Source organism: Mercenaria mercenaria, chromosome 15 (genome assembly GCF_021730395.1).
Source record: "Mercenaria mercenaria strain notata chromosome 15, MADL_Memer_1, whole genome shotgun sequence".
In the NCBI taxonomy this organism is placed as follows: domain Eukaryota; kingdom Metazoa; phylum Mollusca; class Bivalvia; order Venerida; family Veneridae; genus Mercenaria; species Mercenaria mercenaria.
The window spans coordinates 61,341,511-61,360,880 of record NC_069375.1 but is presented as its reverse complement, the minus strand read 5'-3'; the positions used below and the strand labels follow the sequence as shown (position 1 = coordinate 61,360,880).

The window sequence follows — 19,370 nt, the reverse complement described above, 5'->3', positions numbered from 1 at the left end:
CAGGGAAGCTTGAAATGTTATATACTGATTCATCTGGACTAATAGTCACCTGAAGATAAATATGATAAACAGCTGTAAAACGGTAAATTGTTGGATATTACGAAATTCGTCTTCTTGTCAAAATTATGGCAGCTTTAACAGACTGTACTATTATCGCGTCGACTCAACTGAAAATTTAGAGCCAAAAATATTGCAAACCCGACTGTCCGGTGATTACGTACTTTTTTCACCGGTAAAATGTAAACATTGCCAACCTTGACCCTTTGACAGTTAAAGACAGCAGGGACGAAAAATTGTTTTTTCATTGCTTTTAGAAAATTAAACAAGTAAGGAAATAAAAAAATATTTGACTTTGTTTAATAGTTAGAATGTAAAGACTCTGTTATGCGCGAGACAGTAACTTATTTTCGAACAGTTTGATAGAATTCAGTTTGGAAGCAATCGCTTCATGCTCTAAATACACAGCAGTGGACATGGCCCTGAGGATGATCGTCACGTTTTCAGAAAAATTACAGATTAATGAAATCTCATGCATATGTATGTTTAAGTTGTGGACAGATACGGTTGTTTGAGTTTACTGAGCTCAACCACCTGAAAGCAGGAACATCTTTTTACAAGTTTCACTTTCCTGTAGCTGTGAGCCTTACTCATTTGGCCAAAGAAGTATAAAATACACAGAATGGCAACTGGCTGTAATCTCATGTCAGAGCTTGAATCCGCATTATCTTAGTAAAAACAAACATCGGCGAGCATGGAGTTGCAATTTGTACCTTCAAAACTACATTTAAAGAACATGTTAGCTTCTAAAACAACATTAATTAGTATAATGTGAAATAGTCTTAAGACCCAAAGTACATGTTTCTTACCATCAAAAGAAGCGTGGTCATACGGTGATAATTAATTTACAGATGAGTAATTGCTTTCGCATACAAAATGGCGCGTGGAGAGCGTGTCATTTCCGTAAACGAGATCTCATTCAGTTGTCACGTTTTTTTGGCGATATTTGCTCTATTTGTCTTTCAAGTTGCCACTCTATTTATTTTTATAGCTCTTTGATTTGGCTTATCAGGATGACTTACTTTTTGATCTGATATTTTATAGTTGTCATCCCTCTGGACGGAGACAGCAACAGTCAAAAGTTATCAGGCTGTTTCAAAACGTCCTATTTTTTTTCGACTACTTTTCCTGCTGCATTTTTTCTTCTGGTAAGAAAAAACATTTATCTAAAGCATCCACTTTAAATTCTTGTCAAAACTGAACTTACTGGAATTTGGTCATGGCCTATCCAGTATCTAACTAATACATTTAGAATGAGACTTCTTGCTGTATCTTTGCAGCTGCACCATTTAGCTTTAACAGGACTCAGATATATAAGCTTTTCAAAACTGCATGAAATTCGTAGAATCGTAAGTTTATAGGGTGTGATATAAGGCCCAAAAGCATGACTCATGCAAAAAGCATGAGACTTGACAGGTATGAGATTAGAGGAGGTTCTGAAATAGCCTTTGCTATTGGGTAGAACTTCATTTTTAGCTTGACTATACAAAGTAATTATGGAGAGCTATCCTACTTGCTCTGGCGTCAGTGTCAGCGTCTGCATCCACTCCTTGGTTAAAGTTTTGCAGCACTTTTAAAGGTTACCTTCGTTATTAATTGATGGATTTGCTTCAAACTTTAAGTAGTTATTCCTGGTCATTACTGACATCATATGACACAATTAAGGTCCATGACTCTGGAAACAATATTTCATGAATTATGCACCCCTTTTACTTATTTATACTAGAAATACATTTAAAACTGAATCCTGTTAAGTTATCTAAAATTCATTTATTGATATCGTATATGTTATATCACAACAGAACCAACCTAAATTTTGATGTCATGAATTCTGAGGTACTGTAAAAGCAGAAATTTTCGTAAGGGTTTAAATTTTGCTATATTCGCAAAGCCCAACATGTCGCAAAAAATAGTCCTCACATATATATTCACTATAAGTATAATTCAAATTTAAGAATGGTACCACTTTTACAATTTCGCAAATATTAAGTCTTGCGAACATACTCAAAATTTCAAATTCGCGAAATTTTAACTCAGCAAAAATATTTGCTTTTACAGTATTTTATTATAATATTTTATTAGTCCCCTACTGGTTGAAAACCAATTTTGGGGACTATAGGAATGCGCTTTTTGCCATCCGTCATTCCATCCATCCGTCTTTCCGTCCACCCACAATTTCGTGTCCGGTCCATAACCCTGCCATCCATGAAGGGATTTTAATATTACTTGGCACAAATGTTCCCCATGATGAGACAAGGTGTCTTGCGCAAAACCCAGACCCTAGCTCAAAAGTCAAGGTCACAATTGGAGGTCAGAGGCAAATAGGTTTTTTTACTGTCCGGTCCAGAACTCTGTCATCTATCAAGGGATTTTAATATTACTTTGCATAAATGTTCCCCATGATGAGACAACATAACATGTGCAACACACAGAACCCTAGCTTAAAGGTCAAGGTCACACTTGGAGATCAAAGCTGAATGGTCCAGTTTGTAATTTTGTCATGCAAAACAGGATTTTAAAATTACTTGCACAAATATTCCCCTTGATGAGACAATGTGTCATGCGCAATACCCGGGTCCTAAGCTGCAAGGTCAAGGTCACACTTGGAAGTCAAAGACCAAAAGGGCTTTTTCCTGTCCAGTCTGTAACTCAACAATCCTTAAAAAGATTTTAATATTACTTGGCACAAATGTTCACCACCATGCGGTGGAGTGTCTTGCGCAAAAACCTGGTCCCTAGGTCTAAGGTCAAGGTCACACATAGAGGCCAAATGTCAGATACAGGAATGACTTTGTCAGGAACATTAAAATTTTCTTCTTCATGCATGGATTTAGGATTTTGATGTAACTTGGCATAAATGTTCACTACCATGAGACAGATTATTGTGCGCAAGAACCAGGTCTCTAGGTCTAAGGTCAAGGTCACACTTAGAGGTCAAAGGTCAAATTCTAGAATGACTGTCCAGAGCATTTCTTTTTCATGCATGGAGGGATTTTGATGTAACTTGGCACAAATGTTCACCACATTGAGGCACACCTATTTTTAGGATTATGTCCCTTTGTTTTACTATAAATAGATTATATTGTAACTTATTTATTACTGGCATTAGGGACAAATCGAGACCAGTTTTCTGTGGTACAACATGCATGTTACATCCAATTTTAAGGTGTTTTTTACCTATCTCTACCTCAGGTAAAGAGTTTCTTGCGGACTTATATTGTATAGATTTTTTTAAGGATTAATTTCCCTTTGTTATTGCTATAAATATACTTTTTAAATAATCAGCCAAAATACCAATTGAATACACAGTAAAACGGCACCATTTAGCCAGTCAGCCTATTTTTTCAGTTTTATTAGATAGCATGGGAGTGCAAACACTTGAGAATCTCTGTTATGTTACTGACCGTGATATGACCTTAGTATGAATTCAGGACAGTATATTAAATTGATAATGGATGGTAATTTATTCAGCAGAGCTAAAATTAGTAATTCTTTGTCATGCACGAAAAACAAGTATAGTGAAAACCTCAGATGACAATATCAGATCCTTCATAAAATACTTACAAAACAGTGCTTAAATAATTTTGCATCACTTTTTTTGAAATATAACATGACGGGATAAAATCAAATGATAGTGTTTAATCTGTACAATGAAAATGATGCAGTGATAAACAAAAATATTTAGGCAACCTTTGGAAGTAAATACCGGTATAATTATATTGGTGCACAAATATTGATCAGTATTGAAAAATATTTAGTGTCTGTGAGAAATGTAAGTTTTGTTTAAGAAACTGTAAATTTATGTTAAGTTCAACACTTTTTTTAGACGCAGCTGTTTCTGAGCAGATTCTAATTTGAAACAGTGGTATTTATAGATAATTGATTTTGTGCTGTCATGACTGCTTTTCAATGGTTTCCATTGTAAGATACCTGTCATTTTAAGGATTTTCCTTTTTGTTAGCTGTTGTTGTTGCTTCCATAGTCAAATAATGGCCATTTTAAGGATTTTGATTTTGGTTAGCTATTGCTGTTGTAGAGTTGACTCCATGGTCAAATAATGGCCATTGTAAGGATTTTGCTTTTGGTTAGCTACTGCTGTTGTAGCATTGTCTCCATGGTCAGGTAATGGGTTATTGTAAGGATTTTGCTTTTAGTTAGCTATTGCTGTTGTAGCATTGTCTCCATGGTCATGTAATGGGTTATTGTAAGGATTTTGCTTTTAGTTAGCTATTGCTGTTGTAGCATTGTCTCCATGGTCAGGTAATGGGTTATTGTAAGGATTTTGCTTTTAGTTAGCTACTGCTGTTGTAGCATTGTCTCCATGGTCAGGTAATGGGTTATTGTAAGGATTTTGCTTTTAGTTAGCTACTGCTGTTGTAGCATTGTCTCCATGGTCAGGTAATGGGTTATTGTAAGGATTTTGCTTTTAGTTAGCTATTGCTGTTGTAGCATTGTCTCCATGGTCAGGTAATGGGTTATTGTAAGGATTTTGCTTTTAGTTAGCTATTGCTGTTGTAGCATTGTCTCCATGGTCAGGTAATGGGTTATTGTAAGGATTTTGCTTTTAGTTAGCTACTGCTGTTGTAGCATTGTCTCCATGGTCAGGTAATGGGTTATTGTAAGGATTTTGCTTTTAGTTAGCTTCTGCTGTTGTAGCATTGACTCCATGGTCAGGAAATGGGTTATTGTAAGGATTTTGCTTTTAGTTAGCTTCTGCTGTTGTAGCATTGTCTCCATGGTCAGGTAATGGGTTATTGTAAGGATTTGCTTTTAGTTAGCTACTGCTGTTGTAGCATTGTCTCCATGTCAGGTAATGGTTATTGTAAGGATTTTGCTTTTAGTTAGCTTCTGCTGTTGTAGCATTGACTCCATGGTCAGGAAATGGGTTATTGTAAGGATTTTGCTTTTAGTTAGCTACTGCTGTTGTAGCATTGTCTCCATGGTCAGGTAATGGGTTATTGTAAGGATTCTGCTTTTAGTTAGCTTCTGCTGTTGTAGCATTGACTCCATGGTCAGGAAATGGGTTATTGTAAGGATTTTGCTTTTAGTTAGCTACTGCTGTTGTAGCATTGTCTCCATGGTCAGGTAATGGGTAATTGTAAGGATTTTGCTTTTAGTTAGCTTCTGCTGTTGTAGCATTGACTCCATGGTCAGGTAATGGGTTATTGTAAGGATTTTGCTTTTAGTTAGCTATTGCTGTTGTAGCATTGACTCCATGGTCAGGTAATGGGTTATTGTAAGGATTTTGCTTTTAGTTAGCTATTGCTGTTGTAGCATTGTCTCCATGGTCAGGTAATGGGTTATTGTAAGGATTTTGCTTTTGGTTAGCTATTGCTGTTGTAGAGTTGTCCCAATTGTCAAATAATGGCCATTGTAAGGATTTTGCTTTTGGGTAGCTATTGCTGTTGTAGAGTTGCCTCCTTTGTCAGATAATGGCCATTTTAATGATTTTGCTTTTAGTTAGCTACTGCTGTTGTAGCATTGTCTCCATGGTCAGGTAATGGGTTATTGTAAGGATTTTGCTTTTGGTTAGCTATTGCTGTTGTAGAGTTGCCTCCTTTGTCAGATAATGGCCATTTTAATGATTTTGCTTTTAGTTAGCTACTGCTGTTGTAGCATTGTCTCCATGGTCAGGTAATGGGTTATTGTAAGGATTTTGCTTTTGGTTAGCTATTGCTGTTGTAGAGTTGTCCCAATTGTCAAATAATGGCCATTGTAAGGATTTTGCTTTTGGGTAGCTATTGCTGTTGTAGAGTTGCCTCCTTTGTCAGATAATGGCCATTTTAATGATTTTGCTTTTAGTTAGCTACTGCTGTTGTAGCATTGTCTCCATGGTCAGGTAATGGGTTATTGTAAGGATTTTGCTTTTGGTTAGCTATTGCTGTTGTAGAGTTGCCTCCTTTGTCAGATAATGGCCATTTTAATGATTTTGCTTTTAGTTAGCTACTGCTGTTGTAGCATTGTCTCCATGGTCAGGTAATGGTTTATTGTAAGGATTTTGCTTTTGTAGAGTTGCCTCCTTTGTCAGATAATGGCCATTTTAATGATTTTGCTTTTAGTTAACTATTACTGTTGCTTCCATGGCCAAATAATAACCATTTTAAAGGATTTTGCTTTTCATGGATGTTCATTAAAATTTATCCCCCGGGTCACTTGATATATAAAGCATCTCCATCTGTTGGGATTTTGACAAATTGCCATTGCTCTAGGGTGGGGATTTAGACACGGAAAAAGGGAAAATGTCAAATTCCATTGGTCAGCCAGCCGCCCCCTCCCTGGGGCAAAACATTGATAGATGCATTAATTGAACAAAATAGACATTATTGAAATTTATGTTGTGTTTAAACAGTGTTTATATCAAGAGGATGTAAGTCAAATTTCTTATGTTTTGGGAGTAAAATTTGTTAACAAATAGGGTTCATGATTTTGCTGGCCTATGTAATTCAGGCCAAGGTAAAAAAAATGTAGTTTAATGGCTCTTGTTAGTGGGAAATTAATGTGTATGAATTTCAAATTTAATATAAAATAGATGGATACTTTATTTGTGCTTTTGGATTTTTTACTTTATTGAGACAATCGCAAGAGAATTCTATGAAAATGGTTCTGACTATTAGACTTAGTTTGGTTACAAATGTTATAAGGCCATCAAGTTCGTATTATGATAATATTACTGTGAAAGCATTTTTTTTCATGAAGATGAATTTATTCCGTGGTTTTGACTAAATGGCTGTATCATGAGGATACGAAATTCGTGGATTGCAGTATTTGAATGGAAATTTTATTTGTTCATTGCCATTTATTTTTGGGGATTAAAATAACCACGAAATCCATGAAAATTTGTCCACGGCTGTTATTAATGATTTCACTATAGTCTTTGAAAAAAAAATCAAGGAGTTTTGAAAAATATTAGTTTTTTTTGGATTAGAAAAAAATGTTGAATTGAACTATTTTTGAACAGTTGTTAAATTCATAGAAAATTGTAATTCTCAATGATTCAAAATAGAATTTTTAGAAATCACAGTCAGTGTTTAACTGTAAAATGAAGTGACTTTATACCAGTATCCTATATATTAAGTATTGTTATAGTAATGGAAAGCTTTTAGACAGATTTGTCTGTAATATGTCATCACATGGCAACATGACAGATAACTAAATGTATTGCAATTGATTTTAGAATCTGCAGACATATAGGTTTCTAGGAACACTGGATATTTTGTAATTATACTGAAGTCCACAAGTGTATTGTTACTGTGTATACCTGTAATCTATGTGGAATTATTAGAGGCGATATTTGAACATTATGTGTAAGTTGTGTTTAACACCAACAGGCACCTGGCTTCAAGGTAATATTAAACTGCAGTTCGGGACCAGTCTCAAAATGCATCTCTTCCCTACCTTTAGTTTTCTTATGGAATGACTCCAGGGCATCAGAAAAGTATTGAATGCAAAAAAAAGCATCTTGCATGAAGTGCTCAAGGTGAGCAGTTGTGATCGCTCATTGTTCTCTGTTCGTTCGCCATCTGTCCCTTCTTTCCTTCAAATGACATCTCCTAAAAATGTTTGATGGAAGTCTATGAAACTTGGCATTGGTGTTCCTTGCATAATCCCGTACCAAAACTATTCAAAGAATACCATTCCATGGATGATTCTGGTTGCCATGGCAACCTAAAGGTAACAAGAGGGCCATGAAGACCCTGTATCCCTCACCTGACCTATTGACCTAAAGATCATCAAGATAGTTTCATTAAGATATGGTCATAAATGCGGCCTATAAAGCGTTAACTAGCTGTTCCTTTGATTTGACCCAGTGACCTAGTTTTTGACTCCACATGGCCCAGATTCAAACTTGACCTAAAGATTATCAAGATTAACATTCTGAATAATTAAGTTTCATGAAGATACAGTCATAAATGTGGCCTCTAGAGTGTTAACAAAGTTTTTCTTTGATTTGACACGGTGACCTAGTTTTTGACCCCAACTGACCCAGATTTAATATTGACCAATAGATCATCAAGATTAACATTCTGACCAAGTTTCATTAAGATGTATGGTCATAAATGTGGCCTCTAGAGTGTTAACTGGCTTTTCCTTTGATTTGACCTTGTGACTTAGTTTTTGACCCTACATGACCCAGATTCAAACTTTGATACATGAAGATACAGTCATAAATGTGGCCTCTACAGTGTTAACAAGCTATTCCTTTGATTTGACCTAGTGACCTATTTTTTGACCCCAGATGACCCAATATCGAACTCGTCCAAGATTTTATTGAGGGTAACATTCTGACCAAGTTTCATTAAGACTAGGCCAAAGTTGTGACCTCTAGAGTGTTAACAAGCTTTTCCTTTGATTTGACCTGGTGACTTAGTTTTTGACCCCAGATGACCCAATATCAAACTTATCCAAGATTTTATTGAGGGTAACATTCTGACCAAGTTTCATTAAGATTGGGCCAAAATTGTGACCTCTAGAATGTTAACAATCATTTCTTTTGATTTGACCTGGTGACCTAGTTTTTGACCCCAGATAACCCAATATCAAACGTGTCCAAGATTTTATTGAGGGTAACATTCTGACCAAGTTTCATTAAGATTAGGCTGAAATTGTGACCTCAAGAGTGTTAACAGTTTTTTTCTTTGATTTGACCTAGTGACCTAGTTTTTGAGCCCAGATGATCCAATATCTAACTCGTCCAAGATTTTATTGAGGGCAACATTCTGACCAAGTTTCATTAAGATTAGGCCAAAATTGTGACCTCTAGAGTGTTAACAGTCAAATTGTTGACGACAACGGACAGACGATGGACAACGACGAACAACAGACACAGGGCGATCACAAAAGCCCACCTTGAGCACTTTGTGCTCAGGTGAGCTAAAAACTTGATAATTTTCTTCTCTAAAACCGCAAGGCCAAGAGCCTATTTGTCCTATTACTAAGCATTATCTGGCAGTACTCTACCAAAGTCGTTCAAATCATGTCCCTAGGGTCAAAATTGGCCACGCACTTTGGTTCAGTTGTTTTACGTAGACTGTGATACATAAGAAAACCTTGTTTAAACCTTAAAATTAACAGCTCAAGTATTTTTGCTTGTCGCATTGTGTAGTGGTCCACTACCAGATTTATTTAGATCATGCCACTGGGGTTAAAACTGACCCCCAGGGTTTACTTGTTTTACATGGACTTATAAGAATTTTTTTTTTTTAAAAGCACAAGGCCTAGTAAGAATAGAGATATTTTGCATTTAACATTGTGTAGTGGTCACCTGCCAAGCTTGCTCAAATCACGTCCCTGGGTCAAAACTAGCCCCAACCAGGTATTTACTTGTTTTATATAGACTTACATAATCAAAAACTTCCCTAAAAATCTTGCCTAAAACCTCAAGCTCTGGAGCCTAGATAATTGGCATGAAAAATAGTGTAGTGGTCCTCTGCCAAGTTTGTTCAAATCATGCCACTGGGGTCAAACTTGCCTCTTCTGTTGGGTCACTTATATTCCTGCCTAAAACCTTGAGGCCTACAGCTTAGATATTTGGCATATGCCATTGTGACGAGGTCCTCTACCAAGAAGTCATGTTCCCATTGAAGTCAGGTAAGCGATATAGGGCCATCATGGCTCGCTTGTTTTCTTTGCATATTTTGCATCTGGCACAATGAAATAATGCAGTTATAAGCTTGTAATCAGTACGAAGTACAGAATTGTTTTTGTTTCTTTTCAGAAATATGGAAACGCCTGTAGAGACTGAGTTTGTGACATCAGACTACGGGAAGAACTGGGTCAAGATATTGGTTGTGAAAAGAGAAACAGATAAACATTATGTTAAAGTAAGTTTTATTTTGTGTTTTTAGCTCGACTATTCGAAGAATAGGGGAGCTATCCTACTTGCCCTGGCATCGGCGTTAGTGTGAACGTAAGCGTTAGCGTCACACAAATGTTAAAGTTTGCGTACCACCCCAAATATTTTCAAAGTCCATTGAGGTATTGCTTTCATATTTTGCATACTTGTTAACCATCATGACCCCAGTCTGTAAAAAGGAGGAGGCAACTCTATCAAGCATTTTGACTGAATTATGGCCCCTTTTCGACTTAGAATAAATGTTAAAGTTTGCATACCACCCCAAATATTTTCAAAGTCCACTGAGATATTGCTTTCATATTTTGCATACTTGTTTACCATCATGACCCCAGTCTGTAAAAAGGAGGAAGCAACTCTATCAAGCATTTTGACTGAATTATGGCCCCTTGTTGACTTAGAATAAATGTTAAAGTTTGCGTACCACCCCAAATATTTTCAAAGTCCATTGAGATATTGCTTTCATATTTTGCATTCTTGTTAACCATCATGACCCCAGTCTGTAAAAAGGAGGGGGCAACTCTATCAAGCATTTTGACTGAATTGTGGCCCCTTTTCGACTTAGAATAAATGTTAAAGTTTGCATACCACCCCAAATATTTTCAAAGTCCACTGAGATATTGCTTTCATATTTTGCATACTTGTTTACCATCATGACCCCAGTCGTAAAGGGGAACTCTTTCAAGCATTTGACTGAATTATGGCCCTTTTCGACTTAAATAATGTAAAGTTTGCGTACACCCAAATAATTTCAATCCATTGGATATTGCTTCATATTTTGCATACTTGTTCCATCATGACCCCAGTCTTAAAGGGAGGCACTCTTTCAAGCATTTGACTGAATTATGCCCCTTTCGACTTAGAATAAATGTTAAAGTTTGCGTACCACCCCAAATAATTTCAAAGTCCATTGAGATATTGCTTTCATATTTTGCATACTTGTTTACCATCATGACCCCAGTCTGTAAAAAGGAGGAGGCAACTCTTTCAAGCATTTTGACTGAATTATGGCCCCTTTTTCGACTTAGACTATGCTTATTGTAATGTTAAAGTTTTACTCATTGCTTATTTTATACTATCAAGTACTGAGAATAGTCGGGTGCCGGGGCACTGACAGCTCTTGTTTTTTTGTTGGGTTTCAGTTGCAACAACACAAATATAGGTCTGCAACTTTCTAGCTTTGGTAGAGGAAGACCCAAGGTGCCCCTCTGCGCATGATTTCATCATGAGGGAGCAACTGGGTAGAACCACCTACCTTCCATAGGCTAGCTGGATGGCTTCCTCAAATAAACAATTCAGTGCTCCGAGTGAGGCTCAAACCCACATCAATTATGTGCAAGTAATTCTAAGTCAGCTATTTAGTTGAAGATATCACTGTGACAGGAACTAATTTTAGTGCAATGACACACATTTAAAATGAGGTAAAAATATTGATGTGGCTCACCCAATAATAAAAAAATTGTACATCAGTATAGAAAATGTTGACCTCTTTAAGTTTAAAGGGATTGAAAAGACCTATGGTTTGTTGGTGGTCAGATAAGTTAATAATTATGTCTCCCCCAGGAGACATATTGTTTTTGCCCTGTCCGTGTCCGTCCGTCGTGTACATCACACTTCTTTCGACATAACTGAGACATTTAACTAGAACCTTCAAACTTCATAGGGTTGTAGGGCTGCTGGAGTAGACGACCCCTATTGTTTTTGGGTCACTCCGTAAGGTCAAGGTCCGGGGCCTGAATTGAACCATTTCCGACCAATACTAGAGAACCATTGACCCAATGTTGAAACTCACAGATGATTGTCATAAAGAGTAGATACCCTATTGATTTTGGGGTCACTCCATCAAGGCAAGTCCAGGGCAAACCTGAAACATTTATCATACTAGAGAACCACTTGACCCGATGTTTAAACTTCATAGGATTATTGGTCTAAGAGTATATGACCCCTATTGATTTGGGTCACCCATCAAAGTCAAGGTACAGGGCCTGAACATGGAAAACCATTCCATCAATAACTAGGAACCACTTGCCCAAATTGAACTTCATAGGTGATTGTACATGCAAGTAATGACCCTTCATTGGGTCACTCCATAAAGGTCAGGTCAGGGTGCGCATTAAACCATTCTGTCAGTACTTTGCACTTGACCCAGATGTTGAACTAATAGGAATTGATCTGCAGATAGTGACCCCTAACGATTTTTGGTCACCTCTGTAAAGGTAAGGCACAGGGCCTGAAATTGAAAACCATTTCTGGTCAGTTACTTGAAACCACTTGACCCAGAATGATGAAACTCATAGATATTGGTCTGCAGAGTAATGACCCTGTTGTTTTGGGGTCACTCGTTAAAGGTCAAGTCACAGGGCTGAACATTGATAACTTCCGATCAATAACTGAACCACTTGACCGAAGTTGAAACTTCATAGATATTGACCAGCAGAGTAGATGACCCTGTTGATTTTGGGTCAGTCTATTAAAGGTCAGGTCACATGGCCTGTCATGTAAAATCATTTTTGAAAAATTGGAAACCCCTTGACCTACAATGTTAACTTAATAGATGATGGACATGCGGTAGATACCCCTATTTATTTTGAGTCCTTGATCAAGTCAAGTCAAGATCCTGAACATGACTTGGAACCACTAGGCCAAGAGTGTTGAAATTAAACAGGATGACTGGACATGCCAAGAGATAATCCCTATTGCAGCCACCATCATGTCCTTTGACTTTGCTCCTGACCCCTTTTGACTTCTTGCCTATAGGACTTCAGGGGGGACATGCACTTTTTACAAAAGCATTTTCAGTTTATTTGTTTGTTTAGGTTCTTGAATCATAATAACCGGAGTGGGGGGTGGGGGCTATTTTTGTGGATTCATAGTTGAATCAGTCATCAATTAAATCTCATCAGAAGAAAAATTTGTACATATATGTTAAAGATTGAAATCCGCAAAATCTATTACCCATTTAAGCATGTTTGGCCAAAATCATTAATTTAGTGCCCAGAAATCAATTTTCAGTAACAGCTCATGCATCTGCATGACTATATAGCTGTTCATGACCCAGGTTCTGGCGTAACATCATGTTTCTTCCAGAGAAATTGACTATCAGTTTTTCCCGGGAAGAATTTCTATCGTTTTTTCCCTGGGAAAGAACTGACTGGAGAAAACTAGCTTACACTGGGTTTGATCTGCAAATCGGAAAATCAATATGCCATAGTATGCAAGTCGCCAATATTGGTTTATTTTGGAATTAACAAGTTATATAGAAGATGCCTCATCAGTACTTATTATCAATGTTTTCTTTTCACAGGAGCTTAGGGCTGACACTTGATCTGAATAACAAGGGATACTATTGAGGATAAGCATATATTGCTACAGACTCGCAAAAAAACACGGTCCATGTTCTTGCCAAACAGCATGGGGTATGTAATATAAATGAAGTGAAGGGGTATGTTGTTACGGTAAACACACCAAACAGCAAACCTTTTTATTATACCCCAGATATAAAGTATATGGGGACTAAATGAAATCACACAAGTCATAGCCTCTACTCCATCTGAACAGCTGATGTTTGATTCAAGAAAATTATTTTTGTCAGACATTTTAATAAGACCCTAACTGTAGTTGTGATAAATGAATTTTGCAATGCAGTTATTTCTGGATGTGAATGCTATTACTATGTCAATTATGTGATATTGTAACAAAATATGGAAGAATGTTCAACAGAGCAAGTTGAACCTGCAATTTATGCCATATTTGGCTTATATTTTGTCATTATATCAAGACAGAATTTGCCTGTAATCAAGATCATGGAAAGTATGTCTTGAGTTTATATAATACAAGTCTGTTATGCTAGGTCAGTAAGTTGGAAGCTAGCTAGGTCTGCAAGTTGGGACTAAATATTCTTACCTGGAGAACACATGTTATGCTTTGATCATTATGCAAGGGGAATGAACTCTGCTGCTTTTTCACATGAAATCATTGGAGCATTGGTAACAGTAACTCTGGATCCAAGTCTGAATTCTTTGGGATCTATTGTTTATTTAGCTCTAACTTTAATTAACCAATGACAGACAGCACTCGAGACTGTAAGAGTTTGTTAATATAATTGGACAGATAATTGTACGGGATTACTTCAGGTGTGATAGTATTGTTATTGTTCAACAGAATGAAACAGAGGGGTCTCTGAGGCTAAGTGATTAAGGTGAGTGACTTCGAATCTCATGCCCCTTGTAGATTTGGGTTAATCACCCTGACTGGAATGTAAAATGCTTCATGTGACGAAGCCATCTGGCATGCTTATGTAAGGTTGATTGTTTTTACACTGGTACCACCCCGACCATGCTTGAAACAAAGGGGCCTTTCTCCACCATAAAAAATTGGAAAAGTTGCCAATTGACATAACTTGTATAGATGTGACATTAAACCCAACTAACACAATGCAACAAAGTGTCTGATTTCCTGTGACGTTTAACTGGATGAATGCCAATAGCCCAAAGGTCTGACAGTCTTTAAGCACTAGACAGAAAGCCTACTAATTCAAAGGTTCAGTTTTCAGAAAGTCATCATTCACCTCAGATCTTATAAATATTCCATCAAAGATCCAGTCATGCATAGATCTTAAGTCCTGAAATCAACTTTCATAGTGGATTCACCCAGTCGTGTGAAAGCCCATTGATGAAAAAGCAAGCTGGTCCGAAAGTCATTATGTCACAGGGTTAGGGTTAGAGTAAAGAATAATGTTAATTCATTCTTCAGTTTTGGAATTTTGGCAAGTGTTTGGACTACAAGGTTTTTAGACCACTGGCTTTAAAGTGTTTTTGTGGAGCAAGAGCATTTCATGTACAATCATGAGAGTAAGTGTATGTGCGGAGATGGGAGTTTTTGTAGAGATTTTTAGGATTTGCCTCAGTTGCATTTAGTGATGCATAGTATTGTTTAGGGAAGAAAGTAGGATTTATGCTTTATCATGTTGAATTATGAAAAAAAAAGTTTCCTTTTTCAGGTAAAAAATATTGAGAAGTTTGCTTTGTTGCTTAGCAACCATTTCCTACAGAAATATCAGCATGTGGTTGCAACTAGAATTAATGTAGAGGAGTATCCATGGAAACGCATTGAAGTTGTAAGTATTAATCACATTTCTTTATATCTTATAAAAGCTGAAATACTGATTTTACTGTTATAAAGTTTTACAACAATAGCCCCCTGTAAGCCTGTCACACAGAATGCAAATGGAAGTTACAGTTTATGTTCAGTCATAAAACTTAATGTCTATTATAAATGTTTTTGTTGTTGTTTTTTTTTTTCATTTTTAGGCAGAGAAGTTAAAATTACATATATATTCAGACGAGTTGAGAGCATTAATATTAATTTGGGACCATTTTTTGTGGATTTGTAGTTGAGTTTATTAACAGAATTAAATATCAACGAACATGAAACAGTATTCAAAGTGGTGTTAGTTGCAGTTTGAAAAGGGCAAAAACACTGATATTGCAGTTTGAAAATAGCAAATATTGTGTTGTTGCAATGAAATGCACAAAAGCTGGTCTAGTTTGAAATAGGAAAATGTGTAGTTGCAGTTAAAAATGGCAAAAATGTTGGTTGCAGATCAAAAATGGCAAAAACTATGTTGATTTTAGTTTAGAAATAGTAAAAACTTGTTTAATTGCAGGCTGAAAGTTGGAAAAACCCTTATTACAAATATAGTCCTTAAATATAAGAAAGCTTTCTTTGCAATTTCAGAATGGTGAGAAACATGTACATGCATTCCAGTTTGTTCGAGATTGTACCAGAGTGTGTGAAGTGACCCAGAAACGTGGAGGTAAAAAACCGTCTCTAACAATTTCTTCCATCTGTATTAGTTGACTTGAATACTTAATCTCCTGATTAAAAAACTCAACTGTTTTATGATTTCACTGAATTTAAGGCATTGTATTTGACATTATCCATCTTTAGAAAAAAACTAAAACAAGCACATTATCTAACTATATGGCAAGGCTAGCTTGGAGGGAAAAGTGCTGTACGTTAAGTGAGGCAACTTGTTGCTGCAGCGGGAAACTATTGTATGTACTTCTTTATTTAAAATGTCACAGAGTGAGAAAAATGTGCAGTCAGTCCTGGGCGCAAACCCAGGACCCCTTGCATACAGGGCGAGTGCTGTACCAGCTGTGCTAACCAGCTGCCTACAAATTCTCTTTTTTTTTAGTAATCAGATCCTAAACCGTTGCCATTGGGAGGGCTTGAATTTCGACCCAAATTGGCCTGAAAAAAAAATTCTGAAAAGTTGCAATCCACCAATTCATATCTCTGTGAAGTAGCCGTTTTAGCCAAAGCCACAAATCTGTTTGCCCAAGAATTTAAATGTAATTGAGTTACCTGAAACTGTTGAAAGGTAAAAAATAGCCACTGGGAAACGATAAAGCAAATTGTGTGATGCAAATGGGGATTTCATGAATGTTACTTAACTTGTGTTTTAATCCATTCAGAACAGCAGTTGTGTGGCCGGTCAGAGACTTGCTGTATTGAAAACAACCCATCTGCATTTAAGGATTTGTAAATAGCGATTTCGTAAACCCTTTCCAATACAGATGATCGTATATTGCGACATCGTTACACAAACTGTGGTATAACACATCACAGGTTCCATTTCGACAAGCATGTTTCGTGTTTCTACTTAACCTTTTTTTGCCTTGTAATTATTTATTTTTCCCATCGTCAAAGAATCCGTTATGTTTGTGAAAGAGAAACAACGGTGAGTTACTTTGTACTTGGACTTTGCTCATAAATCTCGCCCATGCAAAGTACAATGAGCACGAGCCAGTTGTCTCACTAAAATGATTCTTTCTTAAATCACTCACGTCTGAGGACATTTTTTTTAATTGAGAAAATGTTACATGCGTGATGAGTACAGGAAATTTTCTTTTTTGAAAGCAGATTGAAAAATAATCAGACTTCTGTAAGTCCAGAAGAAACTGTCTCAAAAAGCATACAAAAAACAGGACTATAGATCATATTCATTAGAACACTTTACAAACTTCTCTTATTTTTGATTAAATAAGGTTGTAGTTCAAAGAAAGAATGTGGCAATCGGCTGGCTTGCAAAAGGTTGATAGTAACCTACCCTTGTATCCTCCAATGTCAGGTTCTACAAACATAATCTGGTTGCCTGCCAGTGCCTGAAATAAGGAGTAGAGGGGCACTTCGATTCTTCTTCCAACATTAAAAATTGGAATCCACTGTATGACCTGAGCTGTGTGGATGAAATTTTAAACCCAAGAAGCAAGAAAGAAACCTTTAAGATAGAAATAGAATACTGAGAATTCATAGAATTTCATTGGCATCATATTTCGTAGTTTTTGGCTATTTTACAAGTGTTTCTTTTGTGGATTTCCAAGTATAAAGAGAAAGCATATAGGAATTTTCTTTGTGTTGCGATTTAACTTTGTACTTTGTGCATAGACACAACCACGAAATTCATGTAAAATAGTCCCCCCCCCCCCACCCCCCAAAAAAAATATAAAAAAATTAATGACTTGACAGTATGCAGAGATAGAGGGATTAGAGCCAGAACGTCCTAAGTACATGTAAATAAAGAAGGCTGTTACTACCTTCTGGCATTAACCCCTCAAATTGTAATATCTTAAAACAAACATGAATGAGATTTGGGAACTTTTTTTTTCTCAGGGAAGCAGTGAAGGCCACTAACGGAGAAAGTTGCACGTCCAGCGAACTGTTCTTCTCTCGTCTTGTTGAAACATTGTACATATGGCTAGATCAGCGATACTAGGATACCACAGGTATATAAGAAGGGGTTACTGTTGTAAAAATTTGAAATTTTCTTGAATTAATTTTTGCTATTTTCAAATTTTTGTGAGATATAAGTCATTGTGAGACTTTGATTCCAAGGATATGTCATACATAGTCACTGTTCTGTTACTCATGAATTTATGTTAATCCTACCTTGAATTGTTTTGTCTTTTATTCAGTTATTAACATTTTATAAAACTTTACGAAATATGTAAATATTTGAAAGAGATTAATAATAACAAAAAACCTAGTTGGGTTAAAATAGTTACGAAAGAGTTAATCAGTGAAACTTGGGTTAAAAAAACCACATAATCCTCATTTCTTTTACAAAAGAAAGTGAAATACTCGCCAACAAACATTATTTCATGTAGATTATCAGATTTCCCAAGCTAAGTTCAGTGGGTAACAACAAAGTAGGTTGTTTTGATTATAAACAGAATAAAAAAGCAAAACATCAAAGCTGGCATGATTGTTTGAAAGGCAATTTTTATTCATGGAATATATTCCATGTTGTTTTGTCTTGTAAATATTTAGTTTCCAAATCCTTCCTTTCAGTCAAGGCACTGCATGAGCCCAACCATCTTGGCTAAGCTGGTACCACCTGTTGACCACGTCCCGAACAATCTCACTGGATTTGACCTATGACAGTGCTCTTCCCAAGGTGTTTGCTTAAGAATTAGGCCCAATTGGGTTTAAAAAAAATTCAGGTACTTAAATTTTGAAATTTCCAGCAATTTATTCCTTTCAGGTTTTATGGCTGGGACAAACCATCTGGAAATTTCATGCTGTAGTTCAAAGGGTCAACTTTCCAACTTTAAACTGTTTGAACAGGGTGAATTTAATTGCCGAACTAACAGCATACAGGTCCAAATTTCCGGTTGTGATGTACATAATAGCGTAGATGACCTACTCTCAGAAAAATACTGAACTGTTTCCCTCAGAGAAGTCGGGGACCAACCAATATTGTGGAATATTGTTCCTTTATCCCTTCAGTTTCACTGTTATATTTTTCTAGATAGTGCTTACTTATGTTAATATTATTGTTAAATCTAGTTCACATTTTTCAGATTGTTTACTGAAATATAACAGTAGATTATATCTTATATACAAACTGTTTTCTGTAAAACTTTCGGTGTACACAGTATGGTACAAAAATGCATACTCCAATCAGAATGAAAAAAGAAATCTGAAATTTCATGGGACTATTATACTTTTTCATCAAAAACATATGGCATGTAATGTTTTATGGGTAAATTTAGTATAAGCCAAAAAAAAAACAGTATAATTACAGTGATGGTTGTCTTTGTAAAGAAAATAAATCTTTATTATTTTAAAACTTCTTTTGTGGCTATGCCACATGTGTAAATGCATCAAGTTTTGTATTTATCAGTGCCGATTGTTCAGCTTAGGACACAAATTTTTCAGTTAGCTGCATTCGTTGTATCTGACACAAAATTTTGCAGAGCTGATCTTGAAAAATTTAGCAATTTAGGCAAGATAAAGAGAAATTTAGCAGTTTAAAGACCAAGTCCACAATTAAGAGTAAATACATGTCCGAATGTTTGCTCAATGAAAGATATCTCAATTTTTTGTATCGTGTGAATGGAATACCTCATTATTAAAATTACAAAGCATAAATTTATCTTTAAAAAAAATTATAACT

The 19,370-nt window shown here is 36.1% G+C and overlaps 1 long non-coding RNA gene across 1 annotated transcript; it reads left to right on the top strand.

The window, feature by feature from the left end:
- Positions 1-13,268: 13,268 nt before the first annotated feature.
- Positions 13,269-15,762, top strand: LOC123556138 (uncharacterized). The gene is made up of 3 exons (XR_008367252.1): positions 13,269-13,323; positions 14,907-15,023; positions 15,644-15,762. It is a non-coding gene; the product is annotated as an uncharacterized LOC123556138 (long non-coding RNA).
- The last annotated feature ends 3,608 nt before the right edge of the window (positions 15,763-19,370 follow it).